Source organism: Salvelinus alpinus, chromosome 10 (genome assembly GCF_045679555.1).
Source record: "Salvelinus alpinus chromosome 10, SLU_Salpinus.1, whole genome shotgun sequence".
In the NCBI taxonomy this organism is placed as follows: Eukaryota; Metazoa; Chordata; class Actinopteri; order Salmoniformes; family Salmonidae; genus Salvelinus; species Salvelinus alpinus.
Genome location: NC_092095.1, coordinates 54378823 through 54401838, shown reverse-complemented (window position 1 = coordinate 54401838; position 23016 = coordinate 54378823). Strand labels below are relative to the sequence as shown.

At 46.5% G+C, this 23016-nt stretch overlaps 1 protein-coding gene across 2 annotated transcripts in view; it reads left to right on the top strand.

Annotated features, from left to right (window-relative positions):
• LOC139532252 (rho GTPase-activating protein 6-like) overlaps positions 1 to 23016 on the top strand; it is a 95976-nt gene that overhangs the window by 12227 nt on the left and 60733 nt on the right. The gene's annotated exons all lie outside the window — the stretch shown is intronic.

The window sequence follows — 23016 nt, the reverse complement described above, 5'->3', positions numbered from 1 at the left end:
CCATCTTGCATGCCACCTGGAGACTAGTTTAGAAGTTCTGCTGTTTCTCTGTGCCTCTGTTCATCTGTAATGGAGGGCCGTACGGGCCGGCCCTTCTGCCAGCAGGACCTGTAGACTATCAGGCCGAGGAAGTCGAGCCGTTTTCATTTCCTGTCTCTACTAGAGAATGAGCCTGAAGGAAGGAAGTGTTTTAGAGGCCAGGTCTACTTCTGTTGGATAGTAAGTTTCCATTTCACTGTAGTCTACTGGTGGTTGGGATTCACATACTGTTTCAAATTGCTTTTTATATGTGAATTTATTTGCGATGTGAATTCTATCTTACTTGGAGAGAGAAGCCTGAAAACAAGTGTCATCAGCAAATTATCACAACTATAAAGTCTTAATTTACCTTGTGCTTTCATTTCCATCTAGGATTTGTCTGTGTTAGAACTCTCAACATTGGTACAGTTCTGCTCAAGTGAGATAAGATCAGCATAAGCAGAAATGATTTGTGCATGTTTTTCCAGAACATGAAGTTTGGCATCTAGTTTCCGTTCGCATGCCGTTCGTACCGAGACTCAGTATCACTATGAGGGAGAAGAAAGAAATCACTTTTTGGACGGGATTACCACTCCCACATCCAAGAATTTCATATTTTGTGCTTAACTTTTTGAGATACAATAATTCCTAATACAGTCATTCCTAACAAGAAGAAAGAAAAAGTGTTCTTGGGTGCAGTAGGTTATGTATTACGTGTCCGAATCATTCCATTTTTTTCCTGTACACTTTCATAGTAGATGAGGGAATGAAGCTCGTCCATGGCTGCTTCCTGGACCCATGGCAACACTCGTCCTTGGTTGCTTCCTAGCTTCCGCCTCACTCGTCCACGGCTTCTTACTAGCTTCAGCCTCAGAGAAGGGTGGAAGAGTTGTTTGGAATTCCAGTCCATTGATGCATGGGACCCTGTCGAAAAAGGGTGACTGCCCACAATTCCCAATCCTCTGGCTTCACACTCAGCTAAATTCCAGCTATTTCTGCTCTATTTTTTTCACCCTGCTTTCCCAGGCCTGTTGTTACCTAGAATAACCAAGGCAGTGGTGTCAGAAACACACAGTAGTCTGAATGGCATGCGGACGTTTATGCTATAGAACTACTAGGTCCCCTCCATTCAGTCATGTCTATAGGAGCCTTGGCTCACTGTTAGAAAGATAAATATGGGTCGTTTTGAATTTACCATTTGATTGGTGTTGTGATTGATGTAGACAGGTGGATACAGTGGCTTCAGTTTAATCCTATATCGATATAGGATCATGTTGACACTCAATCAAGTCCGCAGAATGAGCTTTCCGGAATAAGTGACAGTTATGCCTAGCAACATTGTCATGTCGCGGATTCCATATTCAGATGTCTGAGTTGGGCATCAATTCATAGCTAAACAAACTCCACAGGCAGCCTGTGATATGGTTCAGTGCGTTCTTATCCAAGTGAACATAGAATCCAATGTTCTGTCCTAGACAGCTCTCTGATTGACTCGGGTCAAAAGAGGGGTAAATCAGCGTGGGGAGGCATGAGGCCCAAGTGAGGAACCCTGTCTAAACTCATCAGCCTGCTACTGTATGCTCATCTGCATGCTAACTCTACCATGTTGAAACTGCTGATATTAACCCACTACCACTTTCATGCTACTGCTTCTACTTTCACCACTAGCAAATGATACTGTTACCACTACTTTTACTTCTGTTGTCATTGGATACACATGTATCTGTAATAACAACAGGCAGGCCCGTCATGCAACCGAGACCACAGACCTCTCTACCTCACCCCTGGAGTGTCTCTCTCTCTCTCTCTCTTCTCCCTCTCTCCGTTCTGTCTGCTCAGTGCTGTGACCTGACCTCTGGTTTCCGTGGCAGCCAACTAGGCTGGGCCTTCCTCCTCCTCCGTATCGTAGCGTTCTTCACTGCACCTAATCACATGGACGAAGCTCACAAACAATCCGTAGTTGTGGGTCGAGAAATATCAGAGTCCGCCTTACTCATCAACCATGAGGCAGTTTTATTAAATCAAATAGTCCGGCTAACTGACAAGCTCTATCCAGTTAAATTCACCCCACTGCTACCAGTACAATCCAAAACAAGCTAACAGCAACCCCTGTATGACAACATATAGCTAGACCCCAGAAATCATTGCACCCATATATCCTACCTGAACAGATCACAGAGCCTGACTAACTTGTCGTTCTTGTAGGCATATCCATCCTAAGCAATGATGGGAGATAGAAACTCTGTGAACTTATGTGTCAGACAGGCAGAGCCCAGCAGCTGAAGAAGCTCCACATTTAAACACAGGGACGTTGCAGAGCTAGTGAACTAACAAGACATTACTCAGTGTAACGATCGTCCTGGAAAGAAGGTGACCAAAATGCAGCGTAGTAAGTGTTCATTATAATTTAGTAAATAAACTGAACACTGAAACAACAAAAACAACAGAGAGTGAACGAAACGAAACAGTCCTGTCTGGTGCAGACACAAAACAGAAAACAACTACCCACAACACACAGGTGGAAAAAAGGCTACCTAAGTATGGTTCTCAATCAGAGACAACGATAGACAGCTGCCTCTGATTGAGAACCATACCCTGCCAAACACACAGAAAAGAAAACATAGAACACCAGACATAGAATGCCCACCCCAACTCACGCCCTGACCAAACCAAAATAGAGACATAAAAAGGATCTCTAAGGTCAGGGCGTGACACTCAGCTAGGCTACAGTGTAGCTAACTCTATCGCTCCTGAGAGAGAGAGAGGACCTTATCAGTGTGTTCCCCCTTCACTCCCCATGGCCGGCAGAGTTCAGAGGAGACAGGTTTATCTGCTGTTGTACAGACTTGGTCTTAGAAATAATTAAGCAATAAGGCACGAGGGGGTGTGGTATATGGCCAATATATCACGGCCAAGTTCTTAAGCACGACGCAATGCGGAGTGCCTGGATACAGCCCTTAGCCGTGGTATATTGGCCATATACCACAAACTCCCGTGGTGCCTTATTGCTATTATAAACTGGTTATCAACGTAATTAGAGCAGTAAAAATAAGTGTTTTGTCATACCCGTGGTATATGGTCTGTTATACCATGGCTATCAGCCAATCAGCATTCAGGGCTCGAACTACCCAGTTTATAATTTAAATAACTAGTAGGATTGTCATTAGAGACCATGACAAAGTATTGTAGTAGCTATTGTAGCTATCGTAGCCTAATCGTTATGTGATTGCTACTCAAACATCCAACAGTAGTGGCGTCCAAGCAAGATGGCGTCCGATGTGAAACTGAAATGTGCAAAAGTGTTTGGGATTTTAAAAATAAGAGGCACGTATTTGCTTGGGTTTTCTAATTTAAGTCTGACCTGAAGGCCTCCCAGAAAAAATAGTAATGGTTGTGTAAATATGGCGCCTCAGATGTAGGCCAAACAGACTCTCTAACCAGAAGACCTTTCACCCTAAACTCTGTCAGACAACAAGGAAGCATAACAAAACATGAGGCAAGAGGAAAATAGCTTTCGACTATTTTGTTGCTCTCCGGACGGCCTACGTTTGAGAAACAGGGCGATGGGCTTAGTGTGTGTGTGTGTGCCAACTACATAGTACATGTCCATGTGAACATGGTAGTGGTGCAGTTGGTATCAATATACACTAGGTGTTTCTTTGTAGAGTTGTGTGTGTATATGTGTGTCTGCCTAATGTCGCCGGCCAGTACACACTGGAGGCTATGTGAGTAGGACAGGAAAAGAACACCTCGTTATAGTGTGTGTGTATGCCCTGTCACACAAAAATGCATTCGAGGAGATTATCCCTCTACAATAATTGATTAACCGATCCCAGATAGTCTCTTCTGGAGTGCTCCTCTGTGACACTGCGTCTGAAAGGAGTGTCTTTTCTCTCATTTGGCAACGCAACCCTTTAACTCCACCTAGTGGTATTCATTTCAATGTGGCTGAGTTGGGAGTTTGACTGGAGCACATCCAGAGTGCAAGAAACAAAATGAAATGTTGAGAAATCGGAGGTGTAGGTTGCTGTGTTAACCAGACAGGGGTGCTACTGACTTTCCCCATCCCCTGTTACAGCCTCACTCAAAGCTTGCTGAACTGAGTGCTGAGTCTACAGCTGCAATGACATTTGGTACAACCCAGCAAAACACAGTCAGTGTGAATGAGCTGAGCTCCCGGGTGGCCTGTGGTTACAGTGGTACCCAGCTGCCCGCCCTCCCCTCCTCTGGCTAACCTGCCATGAATATTTCTCCCTGCTCTAACTTGGTGGTGGTAATGACTCATTGGATCGTAACCCCTATAAATGATCATGCTGTTACAACATAATATTATTGTTGAAGAGTGTGAACTATGGTAATACTGTGGCCAGAGAATAAAGTACTAACGAGTTACTCAGAGGGTTTAGACATCATATCCAGGCATGGATCCCTTACCCTACTGCTGGGTCCCTTCCCAGAAGCCTGGTGCTGTGACGTGTGTGTGTGTGTGTGTGTGTGTGTGTGTGTGTGTGTGTGTGTGTGTGTGTGTGTGTGTGTGTGTGTGTGTGTGTGTGTGTGTGTGTGTGTGTGTGTGTGTGTGTGTGTGTGTGTGTGTGTGTGAGTGAGTGAGTGAGTGAGTGAGATAATGTGTGTGTATAAATGGGGTGTGTATCCTGGCCTCCAGATGTGAGAGCAGTGTAGGGTCGTGATGGGGGAAAAGATCGCTACAGTTACCTATCGGGATATTATTTTTGATGATATATTGTATCTTTTTGACAATATTGCAATATTATTATTGCCCTATTTGCTGTAGCTGCACCAAAACGTCAGTATTTTCCCCTCATAGCTTGTTCTCCATTTTATTTTTAAATAGGGAGCCAATTCATTTTCAGCGCTTCTATTTTCATGACTGATAAAAAAAACTCTCTTGTCCCTTTGCAGCAGACATGGTGAGCAATATGTTTGGAATATCGAATCGCAATAAAATCACAGTTTTGAATCGCCATACATATATAATCGTGAGAATCACAATGCATATCTTATCGGCACCTAAGTATCGTGATAATATCATATTGTTAGGTCCTTGGTAATTCCCAGCCCTAGCATAGGGTCGAGTTCACCAGGGTTAGGGCTGAGTTCACCAGGGTTAGGGTTGAGTTCACTAGGGTTAGGGTTGAGTTCACTAGGGTTAGGGTTGAGTTCACCAGGGTTAGGGTTGAGTTCACTAGGGTTAGGGTTGAGTTCACTAGGATTAGGGTTGAGTTCACCAGGGTTAGGGTTGAGTTCACTAGGGTTAGGGTTGAGTTCACCAGGGTTAGGGTCGAGTTCACCAGGGTTAGGGCTGAGTTCACCAGGGTTAGGGTTGAGTTCACCAGGGTTAGGGTTGAGTTCACTAGGGTTAGGGTTGAGTTCACCAGGGTTAGGGTTGAGTTCACTAGGGTTAGGGTTGAGTTCACCAGGGTTAGGGTCAAGTTCACCAGGGTTAGGGTTGAGTTCACCAGGGTTAGAGTTGAGTTCACCAGGGTTAGGGCTGAGTTCACCAGGGTTAGGGTTGAGTTCACCAGGGTTAGAGTTGAGTTCACCAGGATTAGGGTTGAGTTCACAAGGGGTGAATAGAGGTAACATGGGAGGACGTTGTAGGAGAGTGACTATTATTATTGCACAAATGAGGGGTGGGGGAGTCAGTTGAAACAGGAAGAGCAGGGTAGCTGAGGTAACAAACCGACAACCTTCAGTATGTTGTTTTACTAACACTGATGGAGGGCTATATTCTTATTTCAACATAGAAAAATAAGCGATATGGCACACTCTTCATGGTATGGTCTGGAACCCTGTATGTATTCTAATATGGGTGCTTGAAATATTTAGTTGCTTTACTTAGGATAATGTATTGATACGTCACCTTGCTGTATTGCATTGTATTCTAACACCCTTTCATTGTCCACCTTTTCCCCTCTCCTCCTCCTCCTCTCAAACCTTTTATCTCCTTTTCCTCCTTTCATCTCTCTTTATTCAGATGGCGTGTCCTCCTTAAGTCACAGGATGTGCCACAAATGGCACCCTATTCCCTATATAGTGCACTACTTTTGACAAGAGCCCTGTGGCCCCTTAATGCACTGTAAAGGGAATCGGCTGCCATTTGGGACATAACCACAGTCTCCATGTTAGTAGCTAATTAAATAGACGGCAGAAAGAAGCTGTCCTTTTGTTATCTTGGTTACAGAGGTAAACATAGCGCCTGTGTCTATTCCTCCCTCCCTCCCTCCCTCCCTTCCTCCCTTGCACTCACACTGTTTTGGAAGGGAGCAAAGACCCTCGTCATACCAGAGCAGGGCCTGAAGAGCACTGACGCACTTCAGTGTTCTGCGTGTGTGTGTGTGTGTGTGTGTGTGTGTGTGTGTGTGTGTGCGTGTGCGTGTGCGTGTGCGTGTGCGTGTGTGTGTGTGTGTGTGTGTGTGTGTGTGAAGACTGTGTGTGTGTGTGTGTGTGTTTTAGCAGTTGGATACACTTGATGATGTGCTCATCTCCTGGCCAAGTGCTTGATAAACCTTTAAATGCCCTTGTTATGATTTAGAAAAGACTAGAGCCATAGATTGCTCTAGAGTCTAAAATGTCATCATTCTACCCAGAGCCCAGTGCACTGTGGGAATGTGTGCAGAATAAACACACTGAAAGAGTCCCCTTAGTGGCCACTTTACTGTGCCTAGTCTGACTGGCTTTGTCCATGCTGCTGCTCCTGTCTCTCTCTGCTTCCACATCCCTTTGTCATGTTGTATCACTACACCCACACCCCTCAGACGAGAACAGTCTGCTGCTGGAATGGAGACATTACAGGAATAAGCATTTTTCTTTCGGGCCCTTTCGGAAAACTCGAGCTGCCGTGGCAATGGAGGACTATTAGGGAGAGAGGCAGATGGCTTCAGGGGTAGAGAGAGGAGAGGGAGGGCGAGGCAGGGAAGGAGTAGGGAGAGGAGGGTGTTACTACAGGGAAAAGAGGCTGGGCTAAGGCTGAGTTCTCGTTATTCAAAAGTCAGAGTCATTTGAATCAAGACCCCCATGGGGTCATTTACATTAAGAGGCCCAAATGATGGGTGAATTTCAGTTTAGAATAGCCTAATTGTCTCTGGATAATTTGAATGAAGGAAATACATTTGGGAGGCTTATTGAAACAAAGAGGGGAGGTTCTTGTGGTCAATCTAAAACAAAGAGGAGCCAACACTTTAACTAGGAGTCTAGATCATTATATTAAGACATTAGTCTGAGCTTTAATACGATCGTAAAAATGGACGTCTCCTACTAATTTGCTGCAGAAGGCTGAATTCATTTGCCTGGCTACCCAAACTTGCTTAGGCCAAACATGAGTTTATTCTCCGCAATGAGTCTGGGTCTGAGTACCTTCCAGGCGATTTCTAGAACGCAAACACATTCTAACCATTCTGATAGGCACCAGAAACCAATGGGTTGGGCTAGAGCCATAACACGTGGGTAAAGCAGCATTTTGAAAATGTGTCATTGGCTTTGATACTCTGATTGGTTAGAAATGACCCAATTGCAGATGACTTTGTTTTGTACAACACCCCTCATTTTGACATCACCACAAACGACTTCAACGATGGCAGTCTCAGACTGAAGTATGGAGCGAACATAGAACAGTGGAAGAACTCAGTTTGAGTCGTCAGGCAATGAATTAATCATAATTTGCCCTAAACTGAGAGGAGGGCGGTTTATAAGCCTCAAAGCCCAGGGGTAGCGTGGGAAACGGAGTCCTGGGTAGGAGCTGCTCAGCCTGAGGCCTGTTTGAGAGCTGTGGTTGTCTGGAGCCACACCTGTGTCATATTAGCTGAGCCAGCAGGGAGGGCTTCCCTCTAATGGAGACTTAATAGGCTCTGAAATGACTTACTGCTGCTGCCGTTGTGTGAGGAGCAAAGCACTGTCTTACTAGGTTCAGTGTGAGACAATGGCTTCCATGTAAGACAGTGGGTTTCATATCAGACACTGTGCTGTACCCACAGACAGGGAGATAGACAGACAGGCAGGCAGGCAGGCAGGCAGGCAGGCAGGCAGGCAGGCAGGCAGGCAGGCAGGCAGGCAGGCAGGCAGGCAGGCAGGCAGGCAGGCAGGCAGGCAGGCAGGCAGGCAGGCAGGCAGGCAGGCAGGCAGGCACACACACACACACACACACACACACACACACACACACACACACACACACACACACACACACACACACACACACACACACACACACACACACACACACACACACACATACACAAACTGTCCCTTCTCACCTCCTGTTCTTCTGTTTGCCGACAGACACAGCACATTTGGGTTAAACCTGTACTCCGTAGATTAGTAGCATGTGGGTTTGTCATTGTCACTGTGTAGCCAACACTGTTTCATTGTAATACAGCAGCAGAGTAACTAGAATATGTCCTCTACTGGCCAACACTGCTACCAACCAGCAGCCCAACATTCTTCTCTCAAGGGGCTGTCCATCCAAGTTTCTATAACTTAATAACCTCATCAGCCTGCTACTGTATGCTCATCTGCAAGCCACCTCTACCATGTTGAAACTGCTGATATTAACCCACTACCACTTTCATGCTACTGCTTCTACTTTCACCACTAGCAAATGATACTGTTACCACTACTTTTACTTCTGTTGTCATTGGATACACATGTATCTGTAATAACAACAGGCAGGCCCGTCATGCAACCGAGCAGACAGACCTCTCTACCTTATCCCTGGAGTGTCCCTCCCTCCCTCCCTCCCTCCCTCCCTCCCTCCCTCCCTCCCTCCCTCCCTCCCTCCCTCCCTCCCTCCCTCCCTCCCTCCCTCCCTCCCTCCCTCCCTCTCTCCCTCACTTTCTCTCTCACTCTCTCACTTTGTGTCGGCTCACCCCTACGGAGCCAAGAGCAGCTGGAAGCTGGACACACTCTGCTAACCTCTCACTGAGAGGACACTCGTGGCGAGGGCCTGTGGTGCATTAAGACTCAGGGAAACTGACTGACCAGTGAGTGACCACTGTCCTCTAGGTTGACCATCCACTCTGACTCAATAGATGGAGGGTTAAAGGACATGGTTCTAAAATGAAGTACCCTTTTCACACTATCATGCCAACCCGAACCATACTGTACAGTTCCAGGAACTATGGTAGTGTGAAAAGGGCAGACTAAGGAGTGAAATCAAAGGACAGTACTCAGTTGGGCAATTCTTCAAAATATTTCTATATATATTCATTGTGTTGCATCCAACAAAAATATTTGATTCTCCTTCTGATAATAATGTAACATTTTGTATGTGGTTAGGTCATCGAATGTTGCAATAGCCGAGCAATGGTAGGACCTATAACTGTACAATTTGCCAGATATAGGCTTTGCTATTGCGTAATCCCAACGGTGATATTTCCCCACACACTCCTCTCTGCTTCCTCCTGCGTGTCTCACGGCTGCTGCCATGGTGACCATGGAGTGTTGTAAACATTTCTTGTGACCCTGTCTGTAGGAGGGTGAGTACGTAGGGTAATGCAGAAGAACGGTATTGGACTAAAGCCTCTGAGATGTCTCTATACTGCATTTAGTCCCAGAGTGGTTACAGCATCTTTACATGTTCTATAAACCAGAATGTGGACCGCTTACACTCAGAGAATATTAAAGGCTCATACACATAGCTTACAGTATAGGTTTGTAGGCTGTAATGAACAGGGGTTACATTTGGTTGTGAGGAACAAGCATATCCACCTCCTTTGGCAAATAAACCCCGTAGTGTCTGTCCGTTAAAGAACCATGAATACCACCTTCTCAAGAATACCACCTCAAGAATACCACCTCAAGAATACCACCTCAAGAATACCACCTCCAACACACAATGTAACATCCACATCAGTTTGAACCATCTCTTGTGCTGTAGTTAGTTGAAGATCTCACCTCGGTGTGTTTTGTTGCAGTGCTAGTGGATGGAGCCTGCTGGTTTGAGATGGAGGGAGGCTGGAGCTGAGGGGTGGGGCACATGGGGGAGTCTGGGTAGGATTCCAGACGCATTCCGGAGCTCCCAGGGAGGGCAGAGGAGCCGGGTTGGATCTTTCAATCTCCACCTTTTTCCCCCCCTCCCTCATTCCCTCATCCCTCTCTCTCCCACAATTGCCTGCAGAAGCTCAAATAGAAACGGAACACATAACTAAACTTTTGGAAGGAGAGTCAATTCATGAGATAAACCTTAAGAACCGTTCTCCAAAATGTAGATGTTTCAATTGTCAAATCCTCCGTGGGTTAGTGTAAATGTTTGCAGAACGTCTGGGAAAGTACAGTTAGGACCTAATGCTGCAAACAATGAATTCAATATTGTTTACAGTAGTTTTACGCCGACTGCCAATAGACTATATAAACAGTGGTAGTTTGTGTTCACTCATCATTAATGCCACATGCTTCATACTATGGATATACAGTATGACGTGTAAAATACTATAAAATGATATGTAGTGGAATTCCTCACCATCTGATGTGAGAGAATGCATAACCCATTATGGTCGTGTTTGCTTCAAAGGTCAGGTGAACGAGGTCATACACAACAAAACTATACTATTGGTAGGCTAAGATGAAACGTCATGTTTCAACGAATGTTTCTTGGGGCTTTGAGAGTGTGTGGGTGTGTGTGTTAGTGTTGCGGTGGCCTAGTGTGGTGTAGGAGGTGAGGTAGCAATGTCATGGTCCAGTCTACGTTATGTTTGACAATTAGGGCATGAAACCAAAACGATATACTCTGTGCTTGCCCTCTCTCTGCTTGCTCCCTGTCCTTCTTCGAACACGTACAATGACCCCGTCTTTACAGCTTGCAGACCGTGTTCTCAGAACCATGTGTTTAGAATCCAACATAAATATTTAGGACGGGAGCGCTAAAGAATTGGAGCTTCTCGGTTGTGCGACAGATAAGGGTTTTGATGTGTTAAACAAAAAAATCGTAGAAATGTATTATTAGCAAAGTCACCAAATATGTCCTGTATGTTTTTTGGAGAGTAGTGGGTTGTTCTCAGCTCTCAGTATAATATAGTGGGTTGTTCTCAGCTCTCAGTATAATATAGTGGGTTGTTCTCAGCTCTCAGTATAATATAGTGGGTTGTTCTCAGCTCTCAGTATAATATAGTGGGTTGTTCTCAGCTCTCAGTATAATATAGTGGGTTGTTCTCAGCTCTCAGTATAATATAGTGGGTTGTTCTCAGCTCTCAGTATAATATAGTGGGTTGTTCTCAGCTCTCAGTATAATATAGTGGGTTGTTCTCAGCTCTCAGTATAATATAGTGGGTTGTTCTCAGCTCTCAGTATAATATAGTGGGTTGTTCTCAGCTCTCAGTATAATATAGTGGGTTGTTCTCAGCTCTCAGTATAATATAGTGGGTTGTTCTCAGCTCTCAGTATAATATAGTGGGTTGTTCTCAGCTCTCAGTATAATATAGTGGGTTGTTCTCAGCTCTCAGTATAATATAGTGGGTTGTTCTCAGCTCTCAGTATAATATAGTGGGTTGTTCTCAGCTCTCAGTATAATATAGTGGGTTGTTCTCAGCTCTCAGTATAATATAGTGGGTTGTTCTCAGCTCTCAGTATAATATAGTGGGTTGTTCTCAGCTCTCAGTATAATATAGTGGGTTGTTCTCAGCTCTCAGTATAATATAGTGGGTTGTTCTCAGCTCTCAGTATAATATAGTGGGTTGTTCTCAGCTCTCAGTATAATATAGTGGGTTGTTCTCAGCTCTCAGTATAATATAGTGGGTTGTTCTCAGCTCTCAGTATAATATAGTGGGTTGTTCTCAGCTCTCAGTATAATATAGTGGGTTGTTCTCAGCTCTCAGTATAATATAGTGGGTTGTTCTCAGCTCTCAGTATAATATAGTGGGTTGTTCTCAGCTCTCAGTATAATATAGTGGGTTGTTCTCAGCTCTCAGTATAATATAGTGGGTTGTTCTCAGCTCTCAGTATAATATAGTGGGTTGTTCTCAGCTCTCAGTATAATATAGTGGGTTGTTCTCAGCTCTCAGTATAATATAGTGGGTTGTTCTCAGCTCTCAGTATAATATAGTGGGTTGACTGGGTTCACTGGGTTGTGTTTCCTTTAGAGAGGGTGGTCGGGCCTCCCGGGTGGCGCAGTGGTCTAAGGCACTGCCTCGCAGTGCTAGCTGTGCCACCAGAGACTCTGGGTTCGAGCCCAGGCTCTGTCGCAGCCGGCCGCGACCGCGAGGTCCTAGCGTCGTCCGGGTTAGGGAGGGTTTGGCCACTGCATGACACTGACATTGTATGGACATCACTCTGCTTGTTCTGTTATGTCTACTGGGTCAGGCTTCAGAGGCCTGGTGACCCTGTCAAGGCCAGCAGAGAGAGGGGAGAGACAAGGAGAGGGCTGGAGGACCTATGGATGCGGTCGTCTCACTCTGGCTTTATCTCTGTCTGTGAGACCAATTCATAAGACCAAATGTTATGCTCAAGCTTCAGTTTTCCCTAATGGACCAGAACACCCACATCCACAACAGTGCAGGGCAATATAATAAGCTAATTTAAAGTAGCCATTCCTCTTCTTGCTGTGTGCCCATTTAGACAACCCTTATTTTGAGGGAGGGCAATTAAGGGATATTTAGCTGTGCAGAAGAGGAGTCACTTGAGAGACATTATCCGGCAGTGAGTTGGTGTTTTCTCTGGGTCTGCCATCTCTGATTACTGTAGGGTGAGACATTGGCTTTATTGAGGGAGGAATTCATCAAGGAGCCCTAAACATCTCTCTCTTCTTAGACACAGCATCACAGGAAGGCATTGGAGCCAACAGTAGGACTCAGATAGAAGGGGTTTAGGGAAAGGGAGAGAAGGGGACGGATGGAGGTAGGGCTGTAGAGTCTAAAGTGCTTGATAATTGTAGTTAGTATAATTTTACCACATCATTTTCAAGTAAATACCATCTGTCAAACTGTCAGTACCAGATGCAATGCATGCCCGTTGCTGTGTTTAATTTCAGTCAAGTAACCCTCAGTCAGTCCTCTATCAGCTTCAGTGTATGTTTCATGTGACAAACAATGCGCTGCATGACACTGACATTGTATGGACATCCGTAGCATTGTGCTGTCTCTCACAGCTGGCAGGCCGCGACGCCATGGCAACAGTCATCAACGGTGGTCAGTGGAGAACATGTAGGTGCGTAGGTGGAGGATGTCTGTCTCTGTCGCTGTGTAAAAACAGCGTGAGCCGCAAGTCACATTTCCCTGTCTAGGTCTGGTTTTCGCCTGCCTTCAGTGCCTCTGTGTCCACATTGGTTTCTTCGGGACTAGTGTTCCCCTTAAGGACAGTCTGACATGGAGACATTGAGGACACTTCGCAGAAGGTGCAAGCCTTCTCAAATTACCTTTGAGGTCCTTAACAGTTCACACGAATGCCATTCCAACTACATCATTTGCCATGGTTTTGAAAGCCTCACAAAGCCAAGGCACAACAGAGACATTTCTTAAACTGTGTCGTGAGCTAAACAGGAAATAGATAATGCCATATTTTAAGTGAGCTAAACAGGGAATAGTTGATGTGAGTGGCCTGTCTACATGTAAAACTTAAGGGGAGAAATAGAGCACCGTGTTATGCGTGTACCCTGATAAACGTCACTCCCAATCCGTCACAGACCAACTTAATCCTAATTTGTATCATACCACTGTGCTGGAGAGTACAAGCTGTGCAGTTTCGCCAGAGAAGCCTAACTTCATGACGACATCACTGAGAGGCATGTGATGAAGTATAGCCAGCCATCAGCAGCCAGATATTCAGGCGAAGAGGGTGTAACTAGGACACACTGACCCCCCAAAAAAGCATGCAGGTCTGGATTCCATCTCACTGCCATAGTCTTTTGTCTTCTGAAACGCTTGCATTTGATTAGCGTTTTACTTCCTTCCTACTTTACTTTTAAATTTTAGAAAATAAATTCTGCCCATTTAAGCTTTAGCATAGGTCTTGAATAGCTCTTGGATGGGACAACTGGAGTAAACAATATGTATAGAAGTCCTGTTCACCCTCAGGATAGAAATGGATTCAGGGCAAGTGGTCCCTGTTGCCTGCTGATTGAAGCCTGGTGATTGAATCTAGACCAGAGGCGTGGCAGATGCGAAGAAGGGTGACGTTGTCCGAGGTCCTTGAAGATGTCAGCGAGAGACACAGTGGTAATAAGCGGCTGTGAACAAGTGCTGTGAATTTGTCCAGGGTTAAATGTTATTCTTTTTCTATTGCAGTATTTCATTGGCTCTTTTCTTGTATCATGGGAGATATCCAGATGAGGAAAGAGAGTCACATAAACAAAACGAATCCACCAAACGACCACAGAAAGGGCAACAACAAAACTCACGCAGGTATTTCATGTCGAGTTTGATGTCGCAACATCTATTTCCGTGAATGTTTATTAGACAGGTCGTGACCACTTATGGGATATGTTGTCATTTATTGGATTGTCATAAAGGCTTTTATGGGAGATTTTCCATACGATTCAGTGATTTCAGTGCAGAGGCATATAGTCACTTTGACTGGCGGGCACGTAGTCACTGAGCGATGTAAACATTTGCATTTTGCTCCACGCTCTGAGTTGACGATGACAGAAGGTATTTGGATGGCCTCAGATGAGTGCATTTCATTCTTTAGTATTTTTCCAGATGCATAGCCTGGGAGAAATAGCTGAGGTAAAAAAATAACGTCACACAGGATCAGGCACAGGAATAAACAATTCAACTACCAGTTATAAAGACAGACACATGGCAGACAGTAGAATATGTCAGGGTTATATATACATACACTGTACGCTGTACTGTAGTTGAATCACAATGAGCTACTGTCCGTACAACCAATGTACACACAAACAGTAATATCAGAGGTGTGAAGCATAATGGACGAAGAAGTTGGAAATATTATTAGACGTGTGTGTTTATGTTTCATGTGTTGGGGAGTAGTAACATTCCACATTCTGTCCAACGGTTAGTCTTTTTGTTATTCCCCTCTGAACCTATCTCCTCTCATTGCCACAAATGTGAATGACTTGACTATGAAATATGTCGCTCATCAATAGGATTGTTCTACGCCAGAACCAACAGTGGAAAATATTAAGCACAGTGCTAAATACAATACCCCCCAAAAAACGGCTCTGCCGCTGAACGTTAGCACAGGAAGGGCAGGTTAAAGGTCACAGAGAAAATCCCAAGGCTCAAGATGTATGTGCTCAGGATGACTCAGGTCAGACTGGATATGATGACTCTCATGGTCCAATCTCGGAGCCGTACACTTTCAAAGTTTTACGCTGTGAGGGAGGGAGCAGGGAGGGACCTGCACTTTTTAATGATTATTTCTCACTTGTTGGATTAGGCCTACAATGTGTCGCTTTGACGAGCTGTGAGTAAATTGCAAGAAGAGCTCAGGATAATATGTATGTAGGCTTCATCCAGACCGTATGTAACATTATGGTCTTTTGGTTAGGTTGCCATTTGCAGACATATTTATGAGGCATTTGTTCTACAGCAAATTGAAGATGGAATGTATAGTGCCGAGCATTCTCAAAGCATATCCTACTCACTAACCAGTGAGCAGAATGAAGTGGATCGCTCCACATAACATACCAGGGTCCAGTTAGGAATTGAACTGGCAACCTTTTCTCAATAGAGGTGTGGGAGCTTAAACATGTCTCCTGTTTCACTTAATAAACCACTGCTGCTAACCTTTTCTTTTTGATCAGCTTTCCTTCTGGAGTTAAACTCTCTCTCTCTCTCTCACTGCCAGGGCTTGAACAGTGAGAGCTCTGCTCGGTTGGGACAAAGTGCCCCATGTTGTGTGACGCAACACATCTGGAGTTTTGGGATGTTCTGCCACGTTCCTTCCTCCTCCTTCTTCCTCCTCTGCAGCACAGGCCGCTGTGTCAGCGTGTCAGCGTGTCAGCTACAGTCACACTGGGTGTTATGCTGGTGAATGAGGACCCAAAAGCGACTTAATAGAAACAGAGTCTTTATTCCAGTCTAAAACAAAAACCGATACTCCTGGATATTATCTTAGGTAAATCCAAAACAGGAAAACTGAAATCCTCTCGTCAGTAGAGAGGAACGACTGGAGACGCGGCCACAGACTGCAGGTCGCTTCGGGAAGGCACAGGCCGTAGCTGACATAGACACCTGCTCACACGCAGCATCTGAAGAAGGCAAAAACACGACAGGGCGGAACAAGGACACAGAACAGCAAACATCAAACAAGGATCCGACAAGGACAGAAGCGGAAAACAGAGGGAGAAATAGGGACTCTAATCAGAGGGCAAAATAGGGGACAGGTGTGAAAGAGTAAATGAGGTAGTTAGGAGAATGAGGAACAGCTGGGAGCAGGAACGGAACGATAGAGAGAGAGAGCGAGAGAGGGAGAGAGGGAGGGGGAGAGAGAGGGATAGAAAGAGGGAAAGAACCTAATAAGACCAGCAGAGGGAAACGAATAGAAGGGAAGCACAGGGACAAGACATGATAATCAATGACAAAACATGACAGTACCCCCCCACTCACCGAGCGCCTCCTGGCGCACTCGAGGAGGAACCCTGGCGGCAACGGAGGAAATCATCAATCAACGAACGGTCCAGCACGTCCCGAGATGGAACCCAACTCCTCTCCTCAGGACCGTAACCCTCCCAATCCACTAAGTACTGGTGACCACGTCCCCGAGAACGCATGTCCATGATCTTCCGTACCTTGTAAATAGGTGCGCCCTCGACAAGGACGGGGGGGGGGGAAGGGAAGACGAACGGGGGCGCGAAGAAAAGGCTTGACACAGGAGACATGGAAGACAGGGTGGAAGCGACGAAGATGTCGCGGAAGAAGCAGTCGCACAGCGACAGGATTGACGACCTGAGAGACACGGAACGGACCAATGAACCGCGGAGTCAACTTGCGAGAAGCTGTCGTAAGGGGAAGGTTACGAGTGGAAAGCCACACTCTCTGACCGCGACAATACCTAGGACTCTTAATCCTACGTTTATTGGCGGCTCTCACAGTCTGCGCCCTGTAACGGCAAAGTGCAGACCTGACCCTCCTCCAGGTGCGCTCACAACGTTGGACAAAAGCCTGAGCGGAGGGAACGCTGGACTCGGCGAGCTGGGATGAGAACAGAGGAGGCTGGTACCCAAGACTACTCTGAAACGGAGATAGCCCGGTAGCAGACGAAGGAAGCGAGTTGTGAGCGTATTCTGCCCAGGGGAGCTGTTCTGCCCAAGACGCAGGGTTTCGAAAAGAAAGGCTGCGTAATATGCGACCAATCGACTGATTGGCCCTTTCTGCTTGACCGTTAGACTGGGGATGAAACCCGGAAGAGAGACTGACGGAAGCACCAATCAAACGACAGAACTCCCTCCAAAACTGTGACGTGAATTGCGGGCCTCTGTCTGAAACGGCGTCTAACGGGAGGCCATGAATTCTGAACACATTCTCAATGATGATTTGTGCCGTCTCCTTAGCGGAAGGAAGCTTAGCGAGGGGAATGAAATGTGCCGCCTTAGAGAACCTATCGACAACCGTAAGAATCACAGTCTTCCCCGCAGACGAAGGCAGACCGGTAATAAAGTCTAAGGCGATGTGAGACCATGGTCGAGAAGGAATGGGAAGCGGTCTGAGACGACCGGCAGGAGGAGAGTTACCTGACTTAGTCTGCGCGCAGTCCGAACAAGCAGCCACGAAACGGCGCGTGTCACGCTCCTGAGTAGGCCACCAAAACCGCTGGCGAATAGAAGCAAGCGTACCCCGAACGCCGGGGTGGCCAGCTAACTTGGCAGAGTGAGCCCACTGAAGAACAGCCAGACGAGTAGAGACAGGAACGAACAGAAGGTTACTAGGACAAGCGCGCGGCGACGCAGTGTGAGTGAGTGCTTGCTTTACCTGTCTCTCAATTCCCCAGACAGTCAACCCGACAACACGCCCTTCAGGGAGAATCCCCTCGGGGTCGGTAGAAGCCACAGAAGAACTAAAGAGACGGGATAAGGCATCAGGCTTGGTGTTCTTATTTCCCGGGCGATAAGAAATCACGAACTCGAAACGAGCGAAAAACAACGCCCAACGAGCTTGACGTGCATTAAGTCGTTTGGCAGAACGGATGTACTCAAGGTTCTTATGGTCAGTCCAAACGACAAAAGGAACGGTCGCCCCCTCCAACCACTGTCGCCATTCGCCTATGGCTAAGTGGATGGCGAGCAGTTCGCGGTTACCCACATCATAGTTGCGTTCCGATGGCGACAGGCGATGAGAAAAATAAGCGCAAGGATGGACCTTATCGTCAGAATGGAAGCGCTGGGACAGAATGGCTCCCACGCCCACCTCTGAAGCGTCAACCTCGACAATGAATTGTTTAGTGACGTCAGGAGTAACAAGGATAGGAGCGGATGTAAAACGCTTCTTGAGGAGATCAAAAGCTCCCTGGGCGGAACCGGACCACTTAAAGCACGTCTTGACAGAAGTCAGAGCTGTGAGAGGGGCAGCCACTAGACCGAAATTACGAATGAAACGCCGATAGAAATTAGCGAAACCGAGAAAGCGCTGCAACTCGACACGTGACTTAGGAACGGGCCAATCGCTGACAGCCTGGACCTTAGCGGGATCCATCTGAATGCCCTCAGCGGAAATAACAGAACCGAGAAATGTGACAGAGGAGACATGAAAGGCGCACTTCTCAGCCTTCACGTAGAGACAATTCTCTAAAAGGCGCTGGAGTACACGTCGAACGTGCTGAACATGAATCTCGAGTGACGGTGAAAAAATCAGGATATCGTCAAGGTAAACGAAAACAAAGATGTTCAGCATGTCTCTCAGTACATCATTAACTAATGCCTGAAAGACAGCTGGAGCATTAGCGAGACCGAACGGCAGAACCCGGTATTCAAAATGCCCTAACGGAGTGTTAAACGCCGTTTTCCACTCGTCCCCCTCTCTGATGCGCACGAGATGGTAAGCGTTACGAAGGTCCAACTTAGTAAAGAACCTGGCTCCCTGCAGAATCTCGAAGGCTGACGACATAAGGGGAAGCGGATAACGATTCTTAACCGTTATGTCATTCAGCCCTCGATAATCCACGCAGGGGCGCAGAGTACCGTCCTTCTTCTTAACAAAAAAACCCCCCGCTCCGGCGGGAGAGGAAGAAGGCACCACGGTACCGGCGTCGAGAGAAACAGACAGATAATCCTCGAGAGCCTTACGTTCGGGAGCCGACAGAGAGTATAGTCTACCCCGAGGGGGAGTGGTCCCCGGAAGGAGATCAATACAACAATCATACGACCGGTGAGGAGGAAGAGAGTTGGCTCTGGACCGACTGAAGACCGTGCGCAGATCATGATATTCCTCCGGCACTCCTGTCAAATCACCAGGTTCCTCCTGAGAAGAGGGGACAGAAGAAACAGGAGGGATAGCAGACATTAAACACTTCACATGACAAGAAACGTTCCAGGATAGGATAGAATTACTAGACCAATTAATAGAAGGATTATGACATACTAGCCAGGGATGACCCAAAACAACAGGTGTAAAAGGTGAACGAAAAATCAAAAAGGAAATGGTCTCACTGTGGTTACCAGATACTGTGAGGGTTAAAGGTAGTGTCTCACATCTGATACTGGGGAGAAGACTACCATCTAAGGCGAACATGGGCGTGGGCTTCCCTAACTGTCTGAGAGGAATGTCATGTTTCCGAGCCCATGCTTCGTCCATAAAACAACCCTCAGCCCCAGAGTCAATCAAGGCACTGCAGGAAGCAGCCGAACCGGTCCAGCGTAGATGGACCGACAAGGTAGTACAGGATCTTGATGGAGAGACCTGAGTAGTAGCGCTCACCAGTAGCCCTCCGCTTACTGATGAGCTCTGGCTTTTACTGGACATGACATGACAAAATGTCCAGCAGAACCGCAATAGAGGCAAAGGCGGTTGGTGATTCTCCGTTCCCTCTCCTTAGTCGAGATGCGAATACCTCCCAGCTGCATGGGCTCAGTCTCTGAGCCGGTGGGAGGAGATGGTTGAGATGCGGAGAGGGGGAACACCGTTAACGCGAGCTCTCTCCCACGAGCTCGGTGACGAAGATCTACCCGTCGTTCTATGCGGATGGCGAGTGCAATCAAAGAGTCCACGCTGGAAGGAACCTCCCGGGAGAGAATCTCATCCTTAACCTCAGCGTGGAGTCCCTCCAGAAAACGAGCGAGCAACGCCGGCTCGTTCCAGTCACTGGAGGCAGCAAGAGTGCGAAACTCTATAGAGTAATCCGTTATGGATCGATCACCTTGACATAGGGAAGCCAGGGCCCTGGAAGCCTCCTTCCCAAAAACTGAACGATCAAAAACCCGTATCATCTCCTCTTTAAAGTTCTGATAATCGTTAGAACACTCAGCCCTTGCCTCCCAGATAGCTGTGCCCCACTCCCGAGCCCGACCAGTAAGGAGTGATATGACGTAAGCGATCCGAGCTCTCTCTCTTGGGTATGTGTTGGGCTGGAGAGAGAACACAATATCACACTGGGTGAGAAAGGAGCGACACTCAGTGGGCTGCCCAGAGTAACATGGTGGGTTATTAACCCTAGGTTCCGGAGACTCGGAAGACCAGGAAGTAGCTGGTGGCACGAGACGAAGACTCTGAAACTGTCCTGAGAGGTCGGAGACCTGAGCGGCCAGGGTCTCAACGGCATGACGAGCAACAGACAATTCCTGCTCGTGTCTGCCGAGCATTGCTCCCTGGAACTCGACGGCAGTGTTGCGAGAATCCGTAGTCGCTGGGTCCATTCTTGGTCGGATCCTTCTGTTATGCTGGTGAATGAGGACCCAAAAGCGACTTAATAGAAACAGAGTCTTTATTCCAGTCTAAAACAAAAACCGATACTCCTGGATATTATCTTAGGTAAATCCAAAACAGGAAAACTGAAATCCTCTCGTCAGTAGAGAGGAACGACTGGAGACGCGGCCACAGACTGCAGGTCGCTTCGGGAAGGCACAGGCCGTAGCTGACATAGACACCTGCTCACACGCAGCATCTGAAGAAGGCAAAAACACGACAGGGCGGAACAAGGACACAGAACAGCAAACATCAAACAAGGATCCGACAAGGACAGAAGCGGAAAACAGAGGGAGAAATAGGGACTCTAATCAGAGGGCAAAATAGGGGACAGGTGTGAAAGAGTAAATGAGGTAGTTAGGAGAATGAGGAACAGCTGGGAGCAGGAACGGAACGATAGAGAGAGAGAGCGAGAGAGGGAGAGAGGGAGGGGGAGAGAGAGGGATAGAAAGAGGGAAAGAACCTAATAAGACCAGCAGAGGGAAACGAATAGAAGGGAAGCACAGGGACAAGACATGATAATCAATGACAAAACATGACACTGGGACTATCAAACTGCCATTTTAGGAGACAAAGGACTTCTCCAGGGGGATCACAAAGTGGCTCCTTCAGATATGAACTCATGTTTACCCAGTGGAGTGAACTCAATGAACTCATTGGGGAAAAAACGTAAATAAATGACTTCCTAATTGTTTAATTAGGACAGTGCCACAAGGTCTATGTTTCTATCAGGGAGCAGGGTTGGCCAACCTAACACGTTTCCCAGGTTCCGTACTCAGAATGTAACAAATGATGACGTCAGTTGATCGTGATCATGCACTTTGATATAGCTATACTGTAGTGTAACGCAAAAACCCTCCTTTCCTTCCAGTCGGCGGATTTCACTTTGCTGTGCCTCACACATTCCTCAGATGTTTACACGCCTCGTTCTGATTACACTGGTGTTCAGCCTGTTTGTGTGTGTGTATGAATGTGCGTATAGCCTACATACCCTAATCATGTGCTGCATGTCATTTTCAATCGAGTCCCCTGAGGTTTAACCATGCCTCCGGGCTGGTTCAGTATTAATGTCCCCTATAAGACCTCTGTACATGAGAGACGGACAGTCCCAATAAGCCCTTGGCCAGCTAGCCAATAGAGAGCAAAGCAAATGGTTTGCAATAGGTCAAGTGAATATGAGTCTGGAAAGTGTATTGTAAACCCCTCACAGGAGGCTAGTATTAGTCCCTGTGCACCGTGACCCGATGAAACTGCTTTATTTTTGTGTTTGTAGAAATTGCAGGCCAACCTTGGCCAGGATTGCTCAAATCTGGTCTCACACAAAGCATTGCACATACTCAGCAATGTCCCCCTAAAGCCCTAATGGGCTTTTTCATTTATTGTTATTTTTAGCCACTAGTTGTCTTTAATATCCTTTTAACGGTAGTGTGACACATAGCCATCGTGCATAACTGTAAAGTCTGAGGGTCTCATCTATAGTCCCCCCCTCCCCCCCACCACAAACAATGTACAAAAGGGGTTTTGCGTAGTGATGAGGTCACAACACATTCATTGGTTTACAGTCATTTCCCAGCATCCATACCCCAAAGGCTGTTGATTCTTTGTAAGTTTCTGTAGAAGCAATGGGGTGAACTGTTTATTTGTTTTTTTTATCCAATTACACACCGCTGTGACAACCATGCCTAATACAGCCTACAATAATTGTACAACGGGAGGGTGATTGAGTAAACAGCTTATAACAGCTTATAACAGCTTGAGGAAAGAGAGCTTGTTCCCAGCTGATAGAGGGGAAGATGAACTGGACCGGGGTGCACTGGAAAAGGCACCTTTTCATTAGCCTATGTGTGAGTTTTGTAAATGTTTTCGGGGAACTCAGTCGGGGTCTCAACTTACTGATGCGAGTTAGAAAAGTAGAATGCACAAGGTGCAATTAAAAGAATTCGTAGTGCATCAGCAGTTTTCCACTTGTTATGTCAGTCACTCAATTAGCCCATGTCAGCTAGCTTTTTTGTTGTTGTTGATTGCTAGATAAAGTAGTCTAGCCAGCTATATAGACCGTGTATATAGTAGGCCTAATCATCACCCGTTTACCTTACCTCACATGCAGGGCATCTGCTCAGGGCCCCATCCTCAACTGAATATACAATCGGTTTTCAGGGACACAGTATTTTCAACCTAGCTATATGTTTTCCCA